The sequence below is a fragment of the Crocodylus porosus genome, unplaced genomic scaffold, assembly GCF_001723895.1.
Source record: "Crocodylus porosus isolate Cpor-Errol unplaced genomic scaffold, CroPor_comp1, whole genome shotgun sequence".
Classification (NCBI taxonomy): Eukaryota; Metazoa; Chordata; order Crocodylia; family Crocodylidae; genus Crocodylus; species Crocodylus porosus.
The window spans coordinates 56,689,412-56,709,600 of NW_017728951.1; the positions used below are offsets into that span (position 1 = coordinate 56,689,412).

Below are 20,189 nucleotides of genomic sequence, written 5' to 3' on the forward strand. Positions count from 1 at the left end.
TGCCTTTCACTCCTGACCTGCATCCCCCTGCCCTTCCAGCCCCTGCCTCCCAAACCCCAGCAGTGCACCTTACTCCCTTCCTGCAGCCCCCTACCCCTTTAGCTCAGCTGGTGCCCCTCATTCCTGACCCACAGCACCCTGCACCCCCAGCCCAGCTGGTGCCCCTCACTTCTGAACTGCAGCCCCCTGCACTCCCAGAAAGAGCCAGCAGTATGACTGTCAGGCAGAGCAATGGCAAGCAGAGGGTGGTTAAGAGAGGACAGGGACATGCTGCTGAGGACAAAAATAAGCTTAAGAGGAACTGGAGTACCAGAAAAGAGGGTCAAGCTTGGAGGGTAGAGGACAGGAGGGGAAACAAGTATTGAAGGGATCTGGTTGTAGGCTGAGAGGATATGACTGCAGGCAATGATGATCTGCCAATGCAACAGTTAAAAGATTAACAGGCAAATAGGCTAAGTGATAAGAAAATTGCTCTCATTGAGCCTGGGATGTTTCTTTCTTCACCTCAACCCACACCATGCCCCTGCCTTGTGGAGGTGAGGATGTTAGTTCATGCTGGCCATTGTGTGGTGATTGTGGTGGGGGGGAGAGGGAGTTGGAGTAGGCTGATTGAGGGCCCCTCCAACTGCACTTTGGGGGAAGCTGTCCTCAGCACAGGGATACCTAAGGAATCCTAATAAACTTTGATAACAACCCTAGGCCACCCCCACACTGGTTCTCAGCTTTGGAAAATATCCTGCTTTTTGATGTGAGGATACAAATGACAGGAAATACAGGATTCTTTCTGTTTTACATAAAAATTCCTGTAGTAGTGTTTCCATTCAGGCTTTAGCCTGGGTACATGATACCCAGATGCCAACACAAAGAGAAGCAGTCAGACTCCTTGTGTACCCTTGTTTAGCCCTAAGTGTAGCCCACACCCAGTACTCAGTGCAGCAAGTGTGCAGAAAAACCAGGGGGCAGAACTACTATGAGACCAGGCTTGGGTAGGGAAGCAGCCTCTTCAGGAGGTCTGCATGATAGACCCCCAGTGCCAATCCAGATTTGTGAGGGGGAGGCAGGCAGGATCACTCTTGCAGACCTTTGCATGAAAAGATTTTCCTCCTGAAACAAGCAGCACCCCATGCAACAAGTGCCCAGAAAAAACTGGGAGGCTTTGCAGGGGAGGCTGGCAGCACTGCTTATTGAACTCAACCTCCCAATGCATGTGTCGCAAGCAAAACTGCCAACAATTCCCCCCCCAAAAGCACAACCCAAGAAAATAAACCAACCAAAATATCCAATCTTGTATTAAAACACCATATGACAGTAAAGTCGCGCTGAAAGGGCAGGAGAGTAAAATTGTTCTGATGTGCCCCCTAGCGCATTTTACTAGTTATCACATAATAAGCCATTGCGTGGTAATTTGCATCCACATTACTTAATTAGTCATCCTTAAGTAAGGAAAATTAAACCAGGAACATTTTTAATGGGTAAATGCCGATTATGTGGACAAACACCCTATGCCTACAAAGATTCATTCTCTTACTTAGAACCAGGCTTTGGGCTCATCTTTTTAAATTGTGGTTCTGCATCTTTGCCAAAGTGCCTTGAAAATGGCCAAAGCTGGCAATAACCCAAGTATGAGTTATACTTTTTATAGGTACAGATCATGGGGGACTTTGATTTACTTCTGTATAGTATAATAGAATGTAGAGACTGAAATTGAATCAATGCAACTTCCCAACCAGCTAACAGTACTCAGCTCCTTTTTGATAGATACAAATTGAACAGGATGAGGTTGGGAGTGTTTGTAACTGAAAGATGTGTTCCTTCCATATAATATCTGGTTGTGTCATCTGAGATTACCTGGTAAAGCTGTTAGAAAATGCTTGGTGTTTTGGAAACCAACCATTACAAAATTCTGCACTATGTGTAGCATAAGTCCTACTATTTTTAAGGCACAGCCAAGAATCTGCATAGAGAAAAGGTGTAAGAGAAGTTAGTTGGCTCTTCATTGGTATTCAGTATGTGAAATTTAAGAAAATAAATGAATACTAAAAAAATACACATTGGGAGCACATAATAAGTGAATACAGGTGACCCATGCCATTTGCGGGGGATACGTTCTGGAGATCCCTGTGAATGGTGAAATCCACAAATACAGCACTGCATTTATGAATGTCATTTGTGTTGAAGAACACAGTGCCCTCGGTGGCTTGGGGGGAAGTGGGACGGCTGCTGGTGATGGCGGGAGCCTGGCAGCAGCAAGCACGGAGCTCCTAAGGAGCTCCTGTAAGTGTATTTAAGATGTGGGTTCGGCATTCGTGAATATTTGAAATTGTGAATGCCGAACCCACAAATAGCAAGGGTTTCCTGTAATATGAGGTGTATACAGATGGTATTCTTCTGAATTGCCAGTCTACCCATGCTTAGCCTTTAGGCGCACCTGTTGGAGCAACTGTTTTTGGGTGAGATTTGAAGGCATCTGGCAGTTATGGTCAGGAAAAGATCCAAGATTACATCTAGGAGCATCTGGGCTCTGGTATTTTGAGCAAAATCAAATTTAGGAAGTTGATATTGCTTAACATTACTTTTGTAGTGTTAATTTTATACGTCCTTATGTCTGTGCTAAATAGTTTCACAAAGCTTTTCTTGTAGAAGATTAGCATGTCCAGATTGCATTCCATTGATATCAGCTTCAAGTGCTCTGTGTCTTGATTTCTACCTCCCACTATCTTTGTATAGCTTTTTAAATATGAAAATAAAAATGTCACTTGTGAATTTCAGCATACATATGCTAAGCTGATATCCATTCACGCTAAAGGTATTATTTAAACACAGGTCTGGGGATCAACAGTTTATGACAGTTTAATTCCAGTTCTAAATTAATTCTTCTGTAGTCTAGACAAAATCAGCTGCTCTTATTAATGCTGAATTATTTTGCTGCCCTCTACCAAACAAACCTTATTTACCATATTTACTCGCTTAGAAGATGAAGTTCCCCCTGCACACTGAATATGTGGGGGGAAACCTCTCGCTGTACAATTGAGCATGAGGCAGTGGGAGGGCAGGCAGTTGCTGTGGCTCCATTCCCAAACTTGGTTTTGGGCCAGAGCCACAGCTGCCACCTGCCCCCCTTCCACTGCCTCTGCATGCCCCTGCAGTTCTCCCCCGAAGCCTCTAGTGTTAAGTTCCTTACTTAACAGAGAATACTGAGACTTACTTTTCTCCAGGCCCAAAACCTCAGGCTGTTTTATTCAGGAACAAATAACACCTAACTGGGAAAATGAAAGTAACTCTGGAACAATAGAGGGTGGAGTTCTGGTCTCAAGCTCCTTCCCATAATAATGACTAGTACATTAACCCTGTAATTGCCCAATTAGTCTCCCCAACCCACTCTATGCCACTTCTTCCTCTCTCTCCCTGTCTACTGCACTCTTCCATATCTTTTCTCCTTGCCAACAGGCTCCACTCCTGCTGCAGTCTGGGGTAAGAAGCATAGCTCCAGCCTGGCCCTGTAGCAGATTTTCTGGCTCTGCACTGCTGTTGTAGAGCCAGACTGTAGCCAGGCTGCAGCAGGGACTGAGCCTGCCAGAACAGAGCAAAGGTAAAGTTGAGGGGAGATGGGAGGAAGAAAGGGCAGGGACATGAGTCTGGCAGGGACAGAAATGGCATGGAGGGGGAAGGGGCAAGGGACAAGCTGCCTGCCTCTCACTGCCTGCTTCACATCCTCCTCACTGCCTGTCCCCTACCACCTGCCCCCCTACTGCTGTCCCACACTGCCTGCCCCATTACTGTCCCCCACTGTCTGCCCTACCAGATGCCCCCTACTGCCTTCCTCACTGTCTGTCCCCCACTACTTGCCCCATTACTGCCCACTTTTCACCTCTCCCCCCACGTGCAGTAGTGGGGAGAGACAAATTTAAGATAATCCACCAATAATTAGATTCTGTACATGGAAAATTATGATAAATTCATAATTTTTCTGTAGGTCAAATCCAATTATTGTGAAGTTGTATTTCATTCAGGGTCATGCTGTATTTGTGTAAATATGGTAGCTTTTCAATTTGAACATTAATGTCAGTGTGCCCAGATATGCTATTGTTCAGAAAAGCAAGTTCTACTTTGGATAAAGATGCTTTTCTGAATCAGGTTAAAAATTTGTTATTTTTTAGTTAGTATGTGCCAAATAGGTGCTACTGTTGACAAAGGATTATTCTAGGTTTATTCTGTTAGAAATAACTGTAAGGAAAAACCTGTAATAACCTGTTGGATTTAATGCCAGTTGCTTTATTGGAATGGATTGTTAAGGAGTTAATTAAATATAAATCCTTTCCTTGCTTGTGCAGAAACATTGTTGCTGTTGGGCCCTCTCCTAATCTTGTAGGAAGAGTCCCCTGACAGGTCTCATTAGACTAGCTTGTTAGATGATGCAAGGTGCACATTAAGAATCAGATAGAGAAGTTAATCTTAGGTAGGGATACTGTAAATTGCTTCAGATTTTTTTTTGGTGTTTCTTTCCCTTGCTTTTGTTTACTTTCATCATACCTGCCTGCTGTTGTGTTGCCCAAAACAATAGACATGTGAAACTAGCAATTCATTTGCCTTGGTTAGTTTTTATTTAAGCTGTTACGGTTTATTGAATTTAATTACTTTTAAATTATTAACTTAAACCCAGCAATGCTTGAGGGAGATAGTAACCCTGAAATGAGAGTCTCGTAGAACTGTGTATGAAACCTGTCAGATGCTCGTTCCTGCTGTGGAATATTAAGAGGCTGTGGATTTCCCTTTAGACTCATGGGGATTTACACTACAAGTATCCAGTACTTTAAGAAGAGAAGCTCCAGCAACTACTCTGATAACTATATGGAAGTCCCTCAACACTCATGATGAGATTACTACCTATAACCTTCAAAATAATGTGCAGTAAGAGAGATGCTGAATGACAGCATACCTTCTAAGGCTGTTCATTAATATGTAGGTTAATAACTAGAGATTCCAGGCCTGTTTCTTAGCATCATTGGATGGTTTGTGAAAGGTGATCTTGGGCAGTTTATTGGTACCAGTAACTTGTTTTGCACTATGCTATAATTAACAAGTCAGGACAAGAATCTAACGATTTATAGGCACCAATGAATTCATATTTGTTGTTGTATTAGGAAGCAGCATTTGAACTGTGATGGAAATTTTGGGAATAAGGAACAGACCCTTTCTCAGGTCAACCACCAGTACCTGCTCAGCACGCTTGAGGCTTTTGGCTTCGGGTCTCTTTTCATCGCAGCGCTCCGGGTCCTGTACCATGACGCCTCCAGCAGGCTGAAGGTGAATGGCGTGCTGTGCTCCCCATTCCCGGTGCATTGGGGCATCTGCCAGGGCTGCCCCACCGGGCATGCCATACGCCCTGGCCATTGAACCGCTGCTGCATATTCTGTGATGTTGCCTGACTGGCTTAGCCCTGCCACTGGCACTGGGCCCAACCACTGGCCCCCAATCCAGCTGATGGTGTATGCAGATGATGTGACAGTCTTCCTGGGCAGCCAGGAGGATGTGTGGGCCCTGGTGGACTGCCAGCGCACCTACGAGCTTGCCTCATTGACCTGCATCAACTGGGGCAAGAGTGACACCCTCCTGCTTGGGACATGGGCTGGCACACCCCCTGCAACCTGCGGGGGCGGGTCTTGCCTGGTGCTGGGAAGGCCTCAAAGCCCTGGGAGTGTTTCTGGGGCTGCCGGCCTTTGTGGCTTGCAACTGAGAGGATCTGGTGGAGGGAATGGAGGCCTGCCTGCAGTGCTGGTGCTGGCACTTGCCTGCCCTTTCTGACCATGGCCGGGCCCTCAACATCAACAACCTGGTGGTGGCGACCCTGTGGCACTGCTGCGCTGTGCTGGACCCCCCACCAGAGCTGCTCGAGAGGCTTCAGAGGCTCCCAGTGGACTTCTTTTGGGATGGGTGCCACTGGCTCCTGCAAGCTGCCTTTTACCTGCCCACCACTGAGGGGGACCAGGGCCCGATTGACCTGGCCAGCAGGTTGGCTACCTACCACCTGCAAGCCCTCCAGCGGCTCTTGAATGCCGAGGGCTACCTCCCGTGGCAGCAGGTGGCATGCCGGTTTGGTGGTCCTTCCCCCATTCTACCACAGCATGGTGCGGGCTTGGCAGGATGTCTTCCATCTTTGTCCCCAAGCCAGGCATCTGCGGTTCCCACAGTTGCTTCAGGAGCCCCTGATCTACAACCCGGCCCTGCAGCATGTGGTGCCAAGTCTGGCCTCTACCAGCCTCATGGCCACCCTCATCGAGGTGAATACCACCCATCTGGGGCACCTCCTGGACCCGACTTAGTTGGGCTGGCTGTCGGTCAAGGCCCTGGCTGCCTGGCTGGCCCCGCACTCTGTCTGCACCATGGGCTGACTTCTGCAGACCGTTAGGGCCGTCCTCCTGAGGGCAGCTGGCACCCTGGAAGCTTAACTCCAGGTCCACCAGACCCTCCCCACTGTGGACACTGCAGGTGATGCCTTCCCACCACTGCCAGTCATTCCAGCAGTTGCCAGTGAGCTGAATAACTGGCCTGATACACTGCTGAGGCTCCCCATGCCACCTGGAAGCAACAAGATGGCCCCTTTGGCACACTGTCTCAGAGGGGACTCTGCACGGGTGGTGCACACCCGGCATGCCCAGGCGCTGGCTGGCCACCCCAGTACTGGGTGGTGGTGGCAACTGGCATTTCCCAGGACCCCAACGTGGCACACACTGTACAAGGTGCCCACCGCCAAGAAGACTGGTGACCTCCAGTGGAGACTGGTGCATGGCATTCTGGCCACTGGAACCTTTGTGCACCACCTGGATTCGGTGGCCTTGGCGGCCTGCCCCTTCTGCCAGGGGGGTAGTGAAAGAGAATATTTTCCCTGCCTTCCTCGACTGCCCGCAGCTGCTGCTGCTCTTTGCCGCTCCCCGGGGCGCTGCTTTGGGTGCTGGTCTGGGACTTTTCAGGACACCTACATCTACTGTTTCCCATATGGGGTGGCCAAGCAGGGCACGGTCAGCCTGGCCAACTTCTTGGTGGGCCAGGCAAAGATGGCCACCCTGAAGAGCTGCTGAAACTGGCTCACTGGGACTGGGATGGACGATGCCCTGCAGCTCTTCCACCTGGTGGTGTGAGCCCACCTCTCACTTGAATTTGAGCATGCAGTCCTCCAGCATATGGTGCCCACCTCTGACGAACACTGGGCCATTGAGGGGGTGCTGTGCTGAGTCGAGGGGGGATGCCTGGTCCTTGTGCCGTGATGCAGAGAGCAGAGGGAATCAAATCGGGAACTGGGGAATCAAACCGGAAGCTAGGGAAATGTTCAGATACCTGAACATTCTCCAAATTCCCAGTTGGATTTCCCAGCTCCCTGATTCTTTCCCTCAGCTCTCTGATCACTTCCCCCAGCTCTTCTTGGGGGGACAGGGGCCCCCAGATGATGTGGGAGGACAGCAGATTGCCACTGCCAGCTGGTGATGGCAGCAGCTCTGAGCTGTTTCCCCAGCCAGCAGCAGGAGCTCGCTGAAACCCTGTACTCAGATCTGTGGACCCGCACCCCACCAGGAGAGCTGCGGGACTGTGTTGGACTCTTCTCTGGGGATGTGGGCTCCCAGATCTGCGTGCTGGGATGAAAGCAGGCTGCTACCACTGGCTGGGATCGGCGCTTGGTGCAGCCTGCGATGAGAGCCAGGAAGACTGGTGCTGCTGCTGATCCCAGCCAGCAACAGCAGTATGTTGTCATCCTACATGCAGATCTGGGGGCTCATGCCCCCCAGGAGGGCTGCAGAGCTGTGCCAGAGTCTTCCTGGAGGGTGTGGTCCCCCATATATCTACACATGGGATGACAGCAGGCTGCTGGTGCCAGCTGAGGCCAGTCCCAGAACTGGGTTCTTCCTGGTGCTCAGTGCAGGTTGAGAAGGAAAAGCCTGGCACAGGCCCACAGCCCTCTTGGGGGGTGTGGGCCCCCAGATCTGCATACAGGATGACAGCATGCTTCCGCTGCCAGCAAGTGATGAGTTTTGCTTTGAACAGTTTGAAATTCAGTTTCCCAGAAACCCCTGCACCTATGTCCTTGAAACTTGGCAGGCATGCTCTCAGAAGGGACCACCATCCTTGCAATGTTCATCTGAATCAGGAAAGAAAGGACAAAGTTAAAGGCATTTTCATGATTCCCCATTGTAGCCTATGGGAGAAATGTTGAAACAGTGTTAAAACAGCAGGAGTTTCAATGAAACAAAATGGAACAGTGCTTTGAAACAGCAAAACAAAACACTGTCCCTTCAAAACAGTGAAATGGAAGTCTAAATGAAACAGTGCTATTTTGCACAGTCCTACAGTGTCTGTCCCCCAACTCTCAATACTTTTTCCCACCTCTGTGAACTATTTGTTACTTGAGTGAATTCCCTGTTGCTTTTAACTTGTTTGAAAAAGTGTTTCTGATGGCAAAAATAGCTGTTCTGTATAGATGTTAGGGGAAAAATGTGTAATGCCCATTTCCAAAGTAGTTTCAATAACTGAATAGAACAGAGGAGATTGAGCTAGGTTTTATTGGAATTAAGATTATGCTAGTGCTGTATAATTTAACGTTTTAAATTGTGTCAAATCTTGTCCTTAAATGTTTGTGCAGCTACCATGGCAGTCAACAGGAGCTGCCTGTATGTATTTGAGACTGGAATTCTTCAGTTCTTTTAGTTTGTGAGCCATATCAGGCCATGTACTTAGTGTGCAGAACTCAAGTTGACAATGAATTGAAGATATAGTCATATAGACTTATATTTTTCTTCATCCTTGTGTGTTTTTTCTTTTTTTTAAAACACCTGAGAACTGAACTAATGCACAAGAAAATGAAAGTAAATGTTTCTAAAGACTTCAATAGACATTGAACCACAGACTCCTGATTTTTACCTCTTTGCTACGAAGGGAATGCCATACCAAACGTTGTATCTAGTGTTTGTTTGTTTTATGGATTTGAAACAAAAAAATAAGGAGATCTTTTCACACTTCAGGCTACATTGAATATTTGTATTTATGCTTCTTTATTTCTATTATTTACATGTGCTTATAAGTAGACAGTGCTTTACCTGCTCTACATAGTGGAGATATTGGGTCTCTGTTCAAACAGGTAAGGTTGCAAGTCTCTTCTGTGACCGGTGTTGGAAGGATTTGCCAAGTACTGTTTATGTTTTTTAAGGAACAAAGTTTGTTACTTGGCAGCTGGTAAGTGGGAGGCTGAATCAAGTGTGGGTGCTGTCATGAAGGAAGCCACAAAGCTGAGAGAGAGAAATGGAAACAAAAGTGCAGGTAGGAAGGTTTAGGGGAAAATTTTCTTTGGTAGCCCTGTAGTTCCCTAAGTCTCCAGTGCAGTGTAGCTTTGAATATAGCAAAAATCTAAACCTGCATGAGATGGTAGTCTCTTAACCCCTGTGTAATTTCTCACCCCAAGACCTTTTGCTGAGGCTTTGTGTAGTGTGTGAGGATAAATTTTGTGACCACTGCAGATGTTATGCAGTTGTTCAGTGGATTTAAGTCGACATAATTTTTCGGTGTGCCCAACGGATACCTTTTAGGGGCACTGAATGCAACAATACAATGCCAAGAAGAACCCTGGTGGAAATGTAACTGAGCAATGTACAGATTTGGAATTGTTACCTTTCATGTGCAAAGGAATAAGGAAAGAAAGAATGATTGATTTTTTTTTTCTCCCCCTTTTGGAAGATGAGTACTTGGAGATGCATAATTTGTGGAGGTTAGAAAGGTAGTTGGACACAGTTACTGATGGATATTCTACACAGTTCTCTGCCTTGCGTACTCAGGTGGTGGCAGCTGCTATAGGATTGCAGCATGAAAATGACCTCTAACTTCTTTGTTAAGCAGAGCCCATGGATATTCTATGAACATGATAATTTTTCTGTTGGTAATAATGTTTTCCCCAAGCCCACATTTGATTTCAACACACACGTGCTACTTCACCAACAGTTGCACATTTTGGTCTTCAAAACAAAAGTTTCACATAGGTTTTGACTTCTGCCTCAAAGTCCCATAAGACATTTATAAAATACCTGCATAAGTAAGTGTTTATAGGATACAGCTTTTGTTTACTGAACTTTCAATGACTACAATGGTATCTAGAGGTGTTTCATACTCCTGCCACTTATAGCAAATGAGAATTCATCATGATTATTGTCCCAGACCCACAAGAAGTACTAAATATATGCAGAAAGGTACTAAACAATCTCTGTTCTTATTGACTGTATTGAGATCTAGACTGAGCATTTGGACACTTGCAGCTCATGAGAACAGTGTGTATTCACACAAGATGCTTATGTAGGAACAGGCTATAAGAAGCCATCATTTCCCCTTGAAAAAGTTTGGCAGTTATTAAATCAAATCAAACTCAGTCAACTTGGGGCCTGTTAAAAATGAATTGCCAAGCTTATTATTATTTTTCAGAAGTTTGGTTTTTAAAATAACAGATTAGAAACTGAGTCTAGACACAGATACATAAATGATACACAGTTTAAAATAGAAATTGAAAATTTACTTCTCCTTCCTTTGTTGCCAGTGTTGAATGCTGTATTTCTTGCCTCCTCTTACCAAACTAAATGACATCTAAAACAAGATACTATTTAGGCACTAGCTACTGTCAAAACACCTTAAAAAGAAAAGTGAGAGCGAAAGAGAAACAAGCTACCTTTATTATATAACTTTAAAAGAATCTATTATGATCAGCATTGCAAAATAGTTTCATAGTTGGTAGGGTCAGAAGGGACCTGAGCAGATCATCAAGTCCGACCCCCTGCCATGGCAGGAAAAAGTACTGGGGTCAAATAACCCCAGCAAGGTGTTTGTCTAGCCTCCTCTTAAAGACCCCCAGGGTAGGAGCCAACACCACTTCAGCTGGAAGTTGGTTCCAGATCCTAGCCGCCCTAACAGTGAAGTAGCTCCTCCTGATGTCTAGTCTAAATCTACCCTGTGACCATTATTTCTAGTCACTCCTGGTAGTGCCCCGGGGGGACACGGACTCCCCCAATACCTGCTGGTCCCCTCTGACTAGTTTGTAACAGGCCACTAGAGCCCCCCTCAGCCTTTGCTTGTGGAGCATGAACAAGTTCAGGTCCCATAGCCTTTCCTCATAGAGCCTGCCCTGCTGCCCCATGATCATGCGAGTGGCCCTCCTCTGGACCCTCTCCATGTTGTCCACATTCCTTTTGAAGTGCGGCGTCCAGAACTGGATGCAGTATTCCAACTGCAGCCTGGCCAGTGTCGCATAGATGGGGAGGATCACTTCCTTGGACCAGCTTGAGATGCATCTGTGGATGCATGACAAGGTGCGGTTGGCCTTCCTGACTGCATCCCCACACTGCCGGCCCATGTTCATCTTGGCATCAGTGACGACTCCAAGATCCTTTTCTGCCTCTGCACTAATGAGAAGGGAGTTCTCCAACCTGTAGGTATGCTGCTGGTTCATCCTCCTCAGGTGCATCACCTTGCACTTGTCAGTGTTGAATCCCATCCTGTTCTCATCAGCCCACCCCTGTAACCTGTCTAGGTCTGATTTCAGCCTATTCCTCCCTTCTAGCATGTGCACATCCCCCCACATCTTAGTGTCATCAGCAAATTTGAACAATGTGCTTTTTACCCCCTCGTCCAAGTCACTGATGAAGATGTTCAGGACCAAACCATGGCTAGCAGTAAAGTAAAGATATTTGGATCTTGTAGATAAGCTATAGTTTGGTCCAGATTAAGATATTTAGCTCCTTTTGCAAACATTGTATTGCTATCCAACCTATGAAAGGTATAATGGGATTTTTGACATCATCTTCAAAGGGGGCAGGATTTCACTGGGATTTTTTTCAGTTGTGAGTAGTAGCAAACACTCAGTTTCCATGGTACAAATCCAAAAACCCTCCATGGTCTTCTGTAGATACCAAGATTTATACAGACATAACTGAGTTCAGGATATGGTCTTTAAATTCTCTAATGGAACACTGTGAGAGCCTGGAGGGCACTCACCAAAGGCGTGTCCCTGGCTGCAACAGCCAGGCTAGAATGGGAACTCCCAATCCGCACCAGCTGGGCTTTACCTCCAAACCAGGTGAAGTGGATTGGGGCCAATCTGCAATGTGGGCTATATCTAAAAGCCGGGGGCGGGCTGGCGGGGAGTGAGGCACTTAAGGAGCAGAGCAGGGGAGCCAAGGAGCAAGAAGTGTGGGTGAGCCTTTGGTCCGACTGGGAGGAGGAGGTGACATCCTGACCATAGGAGTAAAGAGGAGGGTAGCAAAGGCCAGCTGAGGAAGGGGATCTGGGAAAAATGCTTGGAGACCACGGAGGCAAGGGATCCACCCGAACCACTTGCTGTGGCAGTTTTTTTTTCTCCGTACCTTTTTTTCCTTTCTTGTCTCACTTTGAACTTCCCCGTGGAGGTTTCTCTGCTATCAAAAGAGTTCTGATCAAGGCCAGGAGTCTGGCTGGGATGCGAAGAGAAGCGGGTCTCTGGAGAGGCTCTGTAGCTGAGATGGAGTAGGCAGAAACCCCGAGCAGCAAAGACTATGCTTTTCAGCTTTGCTGATCGTTCCGCAGGGAACCTCCCCTTTTTTTGAATCTCCTATATCATCAAAGTTGTGGCAGGCAGGAAAAAGAAAGGGCGCCAGATCTCACCCAGCTGAACTGTAGGGACGCAGCCACCCCAAGGGGCCAGTGAATGTCAGCCCGACAAACACAGTAAATTAACACTCTTTTTATCAGTGAAAAAGTAAAGACGGTTTTCACTTTTAAATGATTTTTATACTCACTGGTAAAAGAATCTTTACACAAAATGCAGATTCTGAAGTTAATATTTTTAAATGATTTTCCTGTAAGTGTTTCTTTTTCCATGTCAGAGCTATTAACACATTTGGACTGGTAGCACTGGGTTTTTTTGTTTTGCTTTGGTATTGTTTTTGTTTTTTGGGGAAGGGGGTTGCAATGATGAGTCGTTTAATATGTTAAGTAAAAGGCTTTGCAAAAATTACATTGAATTTTCAAGTAAGTATGGGAGGAGAGTGATTAGTTTTGGGGACTAATACTAACTATGGACAGTTTCACTTGAATTTGTAAAATTGTTTCTTTTGATGAGTTTATTACCAAATCCTACTGTTTAAAATGTTGTTGTGACTTTTTTCTTGAATGTTCTTATGTAATTTTTAATTTACTGTGCTACATTTACATAATGAGCATAATTGCATTTAATTATATGTCATTCCTGAGCTGAAACTTGTCATTATACACTGTAATTCTGTAATTACATCTAAAAATCCATATTAAACTTGTTGGAAATAAATGTACTAGTTATAAATAGCAAATGATTTAAAAAAAATTTCAATGTCTTTCTGATTCCAAAATGGCAGAAGTTATTGAATTTTGACCCTTCAAAGTCAATGCAGGTCAGAATGTGCCTTTAGAAAAGGAGTTTGTTCAGTCTGTTTTGAACCTGAAAAAATCTGAATGGAAAACATTATTCTGAAATTTGAAATGGCCTCTGTTAGTGCAGTATTTTGTCTAAGGATATGATCAAATTAAGTTCATTAAGGCTGTACATGATATAGGACTTCTTTGGGAGCTATGATTTACTATAAGGTTGCTGCACTAGATTTTTCTTTCAAGGAGTAAAAAATGTGTACATTTTCTGTAATGTAAGACTGAAGTATGTGCAAGCTAAAAGACAGGAATGATAGTTGTTAATTGAAAGTTTCTAGTTTTTAGAAAATAAAAAAGACATTGAAGTTTAATGTAGTTACTTAACTTGGCTCGATGACTGTCCAGGTTGAAGTGTGATGCTGCTGATGTATTGATGCTTAGAAGTGTCACTTGTGGAAATAGTTAGCAATGAGTTCTATGTCAGTGTCTTTTCCAGCCCTGTCATGTCTGTTCCTTGTGCTACTATGGCAAGATTGTTAGCATGCATGTATCACTTACATGTTGTATGTGGGAAGTCTGAGATGTATACATTGAAGAGTATTGGTACTAGCACTGGGACTCCATTCTTCAGGGTTTGTACTCTGCTCTTTTTTCCTTGGCTGGTAGTATGTTTGAATGATCTGGAGATCATGTCCATGATGAAAGTACATAGGTTGCAGTCGGCTATCATAGTGTTGCCCTGAGGGGTCAGGCCAATGCTCAGGATCTCAATATTGCGCTGTTAGGAGGGCGTGGTGTACAATTGCACATATACAACCACACAAATCAATTGGGTGCATACACACACATACTACCATCTCAGACACATAAGCATTCAAACCAGCCTAGGCACATGCATACCTATCACCAATTCAAGCACATACGATATACACCCCAAAAGTTAGACACAGATCACTAATTCGTATATCATGCACATAATGCCACACACACACACAACTCAGATACACACACGTTCAGAATAACTAGCTTAGGTTCATGCACACCTATCACCAGTTTAAGCCCATACACGCTAAACACACCAAATTTAAATGGAATCACTTACCAGTTACCAACACTTGCACATCCAATACATATACGTGGATTACTAATTCATATACCACACACACACATATCTATATACATGTATTCACTAATTCACACACATACTACCCACCTAGGCATACACACAAGTGAGTTCCTAAGTTGGGTGTTGTGATATGTATGTATGTATGTGCTTGATATACTTGGGATACCTGGGGAAAGGCTAAGGTAAGAAAGTAGAAGTGTAGGAAGTGAAAGTTGTTGGAAATGAAAGTCACAAGGACCGGGATTAGAACTGGTAGACTACAGGGGCCTGGGATGAAGAACTGTGGTTCGGGGTAATTTTAGGTTAGTTGATTTTAACTGATTAAAAGACAATGCCCAAAGCCTGCAGAACAGGGAAGCAATGCTGGCACAGAGGCTGAGGCTGGGACTGGAACTAGAACTAGAGCTACGGGGGAGCTGAAAAGGTAGGTGGGGAGAGGGAAAGTGGGACTAAGGGAAAGTGTGGGTGTTAAAGAAGGGCTCTGGATGTGGGAGATGGCTACAGGACAGCTAGAGAAGTTGCAGGGAGCAGCAGTAGGTGCTGGGAGCTGGAGAAAACTGCAGGATAGCCACGAGGAGCTGGGGAGATGCAGGGGAGGGGGGGATGACTACAGAAGGTGTGGTGGAAGCCTGAAAACAGAGACGGACAGCAGAAAATCATAGGAAAAGCGGCAGGAGAGACTGAAAGGCAGCAGGGGCACTGGGAAAGCAGAGAAAGGCAGCAAAAAGTCACAGGGAAAAGGTAGTAGAAATTGAGAGGAGATTGGGAAACTAGTGGAGAGGGGTGGGGGCTAGAGCTGAGAGAGAAGGAGAATGAGGCTGGAATTCAAGATAAGGAAGGGACTGGGATTTAGTAAAACACGACCCAACTTGGGGTTGCAAATGACAGTGGTTTTATTGAACAGGGGAGATGGTGACGCAATGTCTTATTGGTTCCCTTGCACCCCTCCCCGCCCTCCCACATGCAGACAATGGCAGCAGGGGTTAGAGAGGCTTGTGGCAGGGGCTGAAGTCCAGGAGGAGAGAGAGAGAGACAGAGAGAGAGTCCAAATTTTAGGAGGAGGTGTGCAGATAATATCTGCCTCTCCAGGCTGGAACGGGGTCCTTGTCCAGTAGGTGTTTTCCAGAGGGGGGCACTGGCAGGGCCTCTGGGTGGATAGGTGGTGTGGCATGGTGCTGGTCCAGATGGAGAGGGCATCCCACTGGGTCTGTCTTCACTGTCCCTTTTTGTAGGGGCAGACCTTGTGTGACCCTAGTGACAGGAGGCATGCCCAGGTAAGGGTCAGCCCCTGGCATACTTAGCATGTGTGCTCCATGCAGGGATGTGCAGTTTTGAGTGTCTGTAATGATGAGAGATGCTGGTTCTGCAGGGTCTTTTGATTTTCAAATGCTGGTCTTGTTTCTGTTCCTGGATGAATCAATGCGGGGTGATGGCCCAGTCATTACAGGCCATTCATTAGAGGCCTGCTACCATTATATTTCAATCATGCCCAATCATTCTCATTCATGGGGGAATCAGTTTACATGTGGGGGGTGGGGGGACAATGAGTCATATTCTTGCAACATGGGATGCCCAGGCAGAGGACAGAAGACGGAGGCTTGACATATAAAATGGAAACTTGACATGACTTTGGTTCACTTACAAACACAGGCCTAAACCATACAATATCCATTTGAAACAATAAAAAATCAATATGAAAATGATAATAATACAATATACAACCGTAAGAATCAATACAAACCTAATAATAATACAATATAAAACAGTGGATATCCAAAACCAAAACCTTGCTACCAAAATAAAATTTTTTAAAACTTATCCTAAGTCTGAGCTCACTTCTACTTATCTATAGGAAATAGAGAGGGAGAGAAAAAGTCAAAAATGGTTGGGGAAGGGGAGGGAATGCATGTTAAAATAAAAAAAAAAAGAAAAACTTGGCATTTTGCTACAGTAGGCTGCAGTTTATATTTGGGGCCTTGGTGCCATATAGTGTCATAGGTGGCTCTAAGGTCAAGGTGTCTGTTTTCTGCTCATTTCAAATCTGTTTTGTGTGTCAGATCTAAGGAATGTAAATCATTCAGAGGTACACTGCTTTTTCTGAAAGCTAGCTTTGTTCTTTTGGGAGCTGGGGATCAATGATGTTCTCTTTTCTATTAAGGATTATTCACTCCATGACAGTATATAACGCAGAGTAGAGAAATGGGTTAGTAACTCTTTGGATCCTCAGGTGGTTTTTTGGGTTTTGGGACAGCAATAGTGTCTGCTTTTTCCCCAGATTTTTGGAAGTCTGTTACTTTCTAGACATTTGTACATAAATTTCTGAAGCTATCTTTTCATAGTAGTTCTGAGCTTGGTAAAGAATTCTCAGAATATCTTATCTGGTCCACCAGCCTTGCCAAGCTTGATTGCTTTTTACTGGCTGTATTAAACTCATTGTATGGATGAGGCTGGTTAAATTAAGGTTGACATTGGCTATTGAGTGAATTAAGTTGTTCACAAATCATTTCTGTATGTTGCTTGCTTGAGTTATTGTACTTGCTGTTGTTGCACAGCATTTTTGTGATGGAGTTTGCTGACAAAGAGCAATGTCATTTTTTTGGGTACCTATGTCTGTAAATCAGTTGATTGTGTACATGCTTGTCTATTCAAGTAGGTCATATCCAATCCTCATATGGTAGTAAACTGTCTCTTCTTTTTGATACCACTTAGTGTGGTAGCCAGATGTTCTGTAGTTCTTTTTACAGTTGCAGGGTCATTGCATTGCTTGATGATGTTAAGGAGCAGTTTGTACTGCTCATCCCAGCATGGCATATAATGGTTTCCATAGCTATTATTGTTGAGCCAAGAGCACACTGAATATCAGAGTAGGCAATTGCATCCTTCCCCGTCAGCATACCCCAACTTACCTAGGAGTCGCATTAGACCATTCCCTCACCTATAAATATTGCATTGAGAAGGTCAGCAGTAAAGTCTGCATGGGTAGCTTGTTACATCTCAGCTCCATGTTCTCAGGGATCCCTGACACAGGACGCAGACTGTCTGACTCATAAAGACTCCCCCCCCCCGCCCCCCCCCACCTAAACAGAAACTGATTAAGATGCAGTTAGAGACACACCTGAAACACTCCAGATAAGGATGACAAGAGTGAAACAATTGCCCTAGGTCTCATTTGCATCTGAGATGGGACCAGATGACCATTCATTTGCATGAGAGATGGAGAACAGAAAGCCTAAAGCAGAGACTGCAGTGAATTCTGGGATCAGAGAAGCAGGGAAGCACTGCATGATGGGGAATGTGTGCTCCAAATGCTAATCAACCCACATACCCAGCTCAGCATTTATCAGGCCAGTTCTAATCTGGATTTACAAAGGATGCCTGCCTCCCCCCTCCCCCCCCACCTCTAAGCAGAAGTAAAGTTTAATAGGCATCTTGGGCCATACATTCCCCAGTCCCACTATGGGAGGCCTATTTAAACTTAATTGGCTAAAACTTGGTTGCTGGGTTAGGGAATGCTGAGGCAAGACACCGAGTCAGGGGGTATGGGCTACATTTGAACAATGGTAAAGGGTTCATCACAGCGTCCAGCCCGTTGCAGCCCTGACCACAAGTGTTGTCATACTTTTCCTGGGACGACTGTTGGAAGTCCTCCCCTCCCAAAGATTATGAACACTCCAATAATTGCCTTAAGTCTGTTAAAAAACTATAGTAAGATCTGGAAAAGTCATGCTAAGCTGAGGCTTGTTCACAATAAGTAAAAATCCAAAACCCTGATGGTGCAAGCTACCTATAGTTTCTGAAGAAACCAGGAGATATCCCATCAGTATATCTGCTATCCATAGGAATTTCAAGCTGGCTCCTAAGTATGTGTTTGCTGAGTATCAATCAGTTTCCTGGGATGTTCCAACCAGATAACCCCTTGTCAATAGAAAAGACAATTTGATTTACACTATTGAGAATGCTTGAAAGAAGCTGAACTGAAGGTATAAAAATCTGTAAAAGAAGCAGCAGTGTGTATGCTGATACCACCCACTTTCTTCTTGAGAGGCTGAATGAAGCAGATGGTCTCCCTTCAAGGATCATGCTGAGTACTTTAACCTGTCAGCTTTGCAACCCAAGTGCCTTGGACTGGTGAGAACCCAACTCTCTCTCTTTTCTCTTCTCTCTCTCTAAGCATAGATTTCTGAACCTGAACTGTATTACTTAAGCTACATCAGTGTCTACATGTGCATTGCTGAGGAGTAAAAAACTTTGCTGCAGGATAGTACTTATATTTACAAGTACTAACCTGTGGTGGAGTTAATTAATTTACTCAGTTCTAGTAGCACTGCATGTGTAGACACTGAGAAGTTTACTACAAAGCTACTTGGGCAACTACTGTAAATGTCTCATGTAAATGTGCCCATAGTGACCTGATTATGCTCACAGGGGATAAAAGACTTTATCTTTGTTTGTGAAAGGTTCACGTTAAAGGTAATTTTATATGAATATGAAAAATCTTCTTAAATGATAGGTAAAGCTTAAATTATTCAATTATGGAGTAGAAAAAAAAATTGTGAAAGTGAAAGACTAAGAAGAAAACTTAGGCTGAAATAAGTATATGTAGTATGCATTGAACAACTTCGAATAATAAGTCTGTAAAAGTGACTCTGTACACAGATATGTTTCAAACACATTAGAACTAACTTGTGGAAAAACTTTTTCATTATTGAACCAACCAGCTGCAGATAAATATTTAATGATTGTTTTTCTAGATAGCTCATCTTTAAACATCTTCCATAGGGAATTAATTTGTTTGATATTATGAAGGAATGTAAAATTAATGTAAAAAAATTATGACAAAAAGCCTATTATAGATGGTGTTATTTTGAAAGATAATCAATGTACCTAGACCTTCAGTGAAGGGGAATGAAGTATATCAGATGTGTGAGGGTGTAATATATATTTCTGAGCTGGTTCATTCATCTTTGGAAATGACAACCCTCTTGTTGGTGATGCTTAGAATTTTCCCTTGGTTGCTGTTAGATTTTGTGCTTCAAGTGACGATACATTACTTCCCTGAACAGACATGGCATATTGACAATACGTCACATAATTTCACTGCTATTTGTGCTAGGTTACTTTGTTACCCTGTTGTTGGAGAACAATATACAGCTATGTTGTTCGTTGTTTATATTCAGTGGTAATGTGTTAGTATCAGGGCATCTGATAAAAAATATTACTTGAATTAATGTAATTGACTGACTAAGGTGGAAACAGACATTGCCTTTCATCAACTTTCTTCCACCACGAACATTTTTATAACAGCACAAAGGCCAAGCAAACATGCCCATGCCTCTTGTCATGCCACAAGAGTGACTGCAAGGAAGGTGGTATCAATTTGTGCTGCTATTTAGCAGCACATGTCTGTTCACTTTATGGTGCCGGAGTGCTGGTCGACTGGAGATATCTTCCTCTCTAGCTGCCTTTGGCAGGTGCTCTGGATGCTTGATGGTTTGATTCTGAATACCCAGGAATTCCTGGGCAGAAAATGACTAAGATGTTCCAGCAGCAGTAACTTAGCTGGGTGATGTTACTCCCCCAGTGGCTGGCAACAAACTGCTGTCCCTGCCCCGAGAGCTGTGCTTTAAAATGGCCACCCTCATCAAGCACCTGCTGGCTGCCTGCT

At 44.6% G+C, this 20,189-nt stretch overlaps 1 protein-coding gene and 1 long non-coding RNA gene across 3 annotated transcripts in view; one reads left to right on the top strand and one right to left on the bottom strand.

Annotated features, from left to right (window-relative positions):
* Positions 1 to 3,358, bottom strand: part of LOC109324050 — a 35,495-nt gene extending 32,137 nt beyond the window's left edge. Inside the window, exon 1 of the long non-coding RNA XR_002104838.1 lies at positions 3,206 to 3,358. This is a non-coding gene — a long non-coding RNA (uncharacterized LOC109324050). The remainder of the gene's footprint in view (positions 1 to 3,205) is intronic.
* Positions 1 to 20,189, top strand: part of GRID1 (glutamate ionotropic receptor delta type subunit 1) — a 1,072,773-nt gene that overhangs the window by 67,176 nt on the left and 985,408 nt on the right. The window lies entirely within an intron of this gene.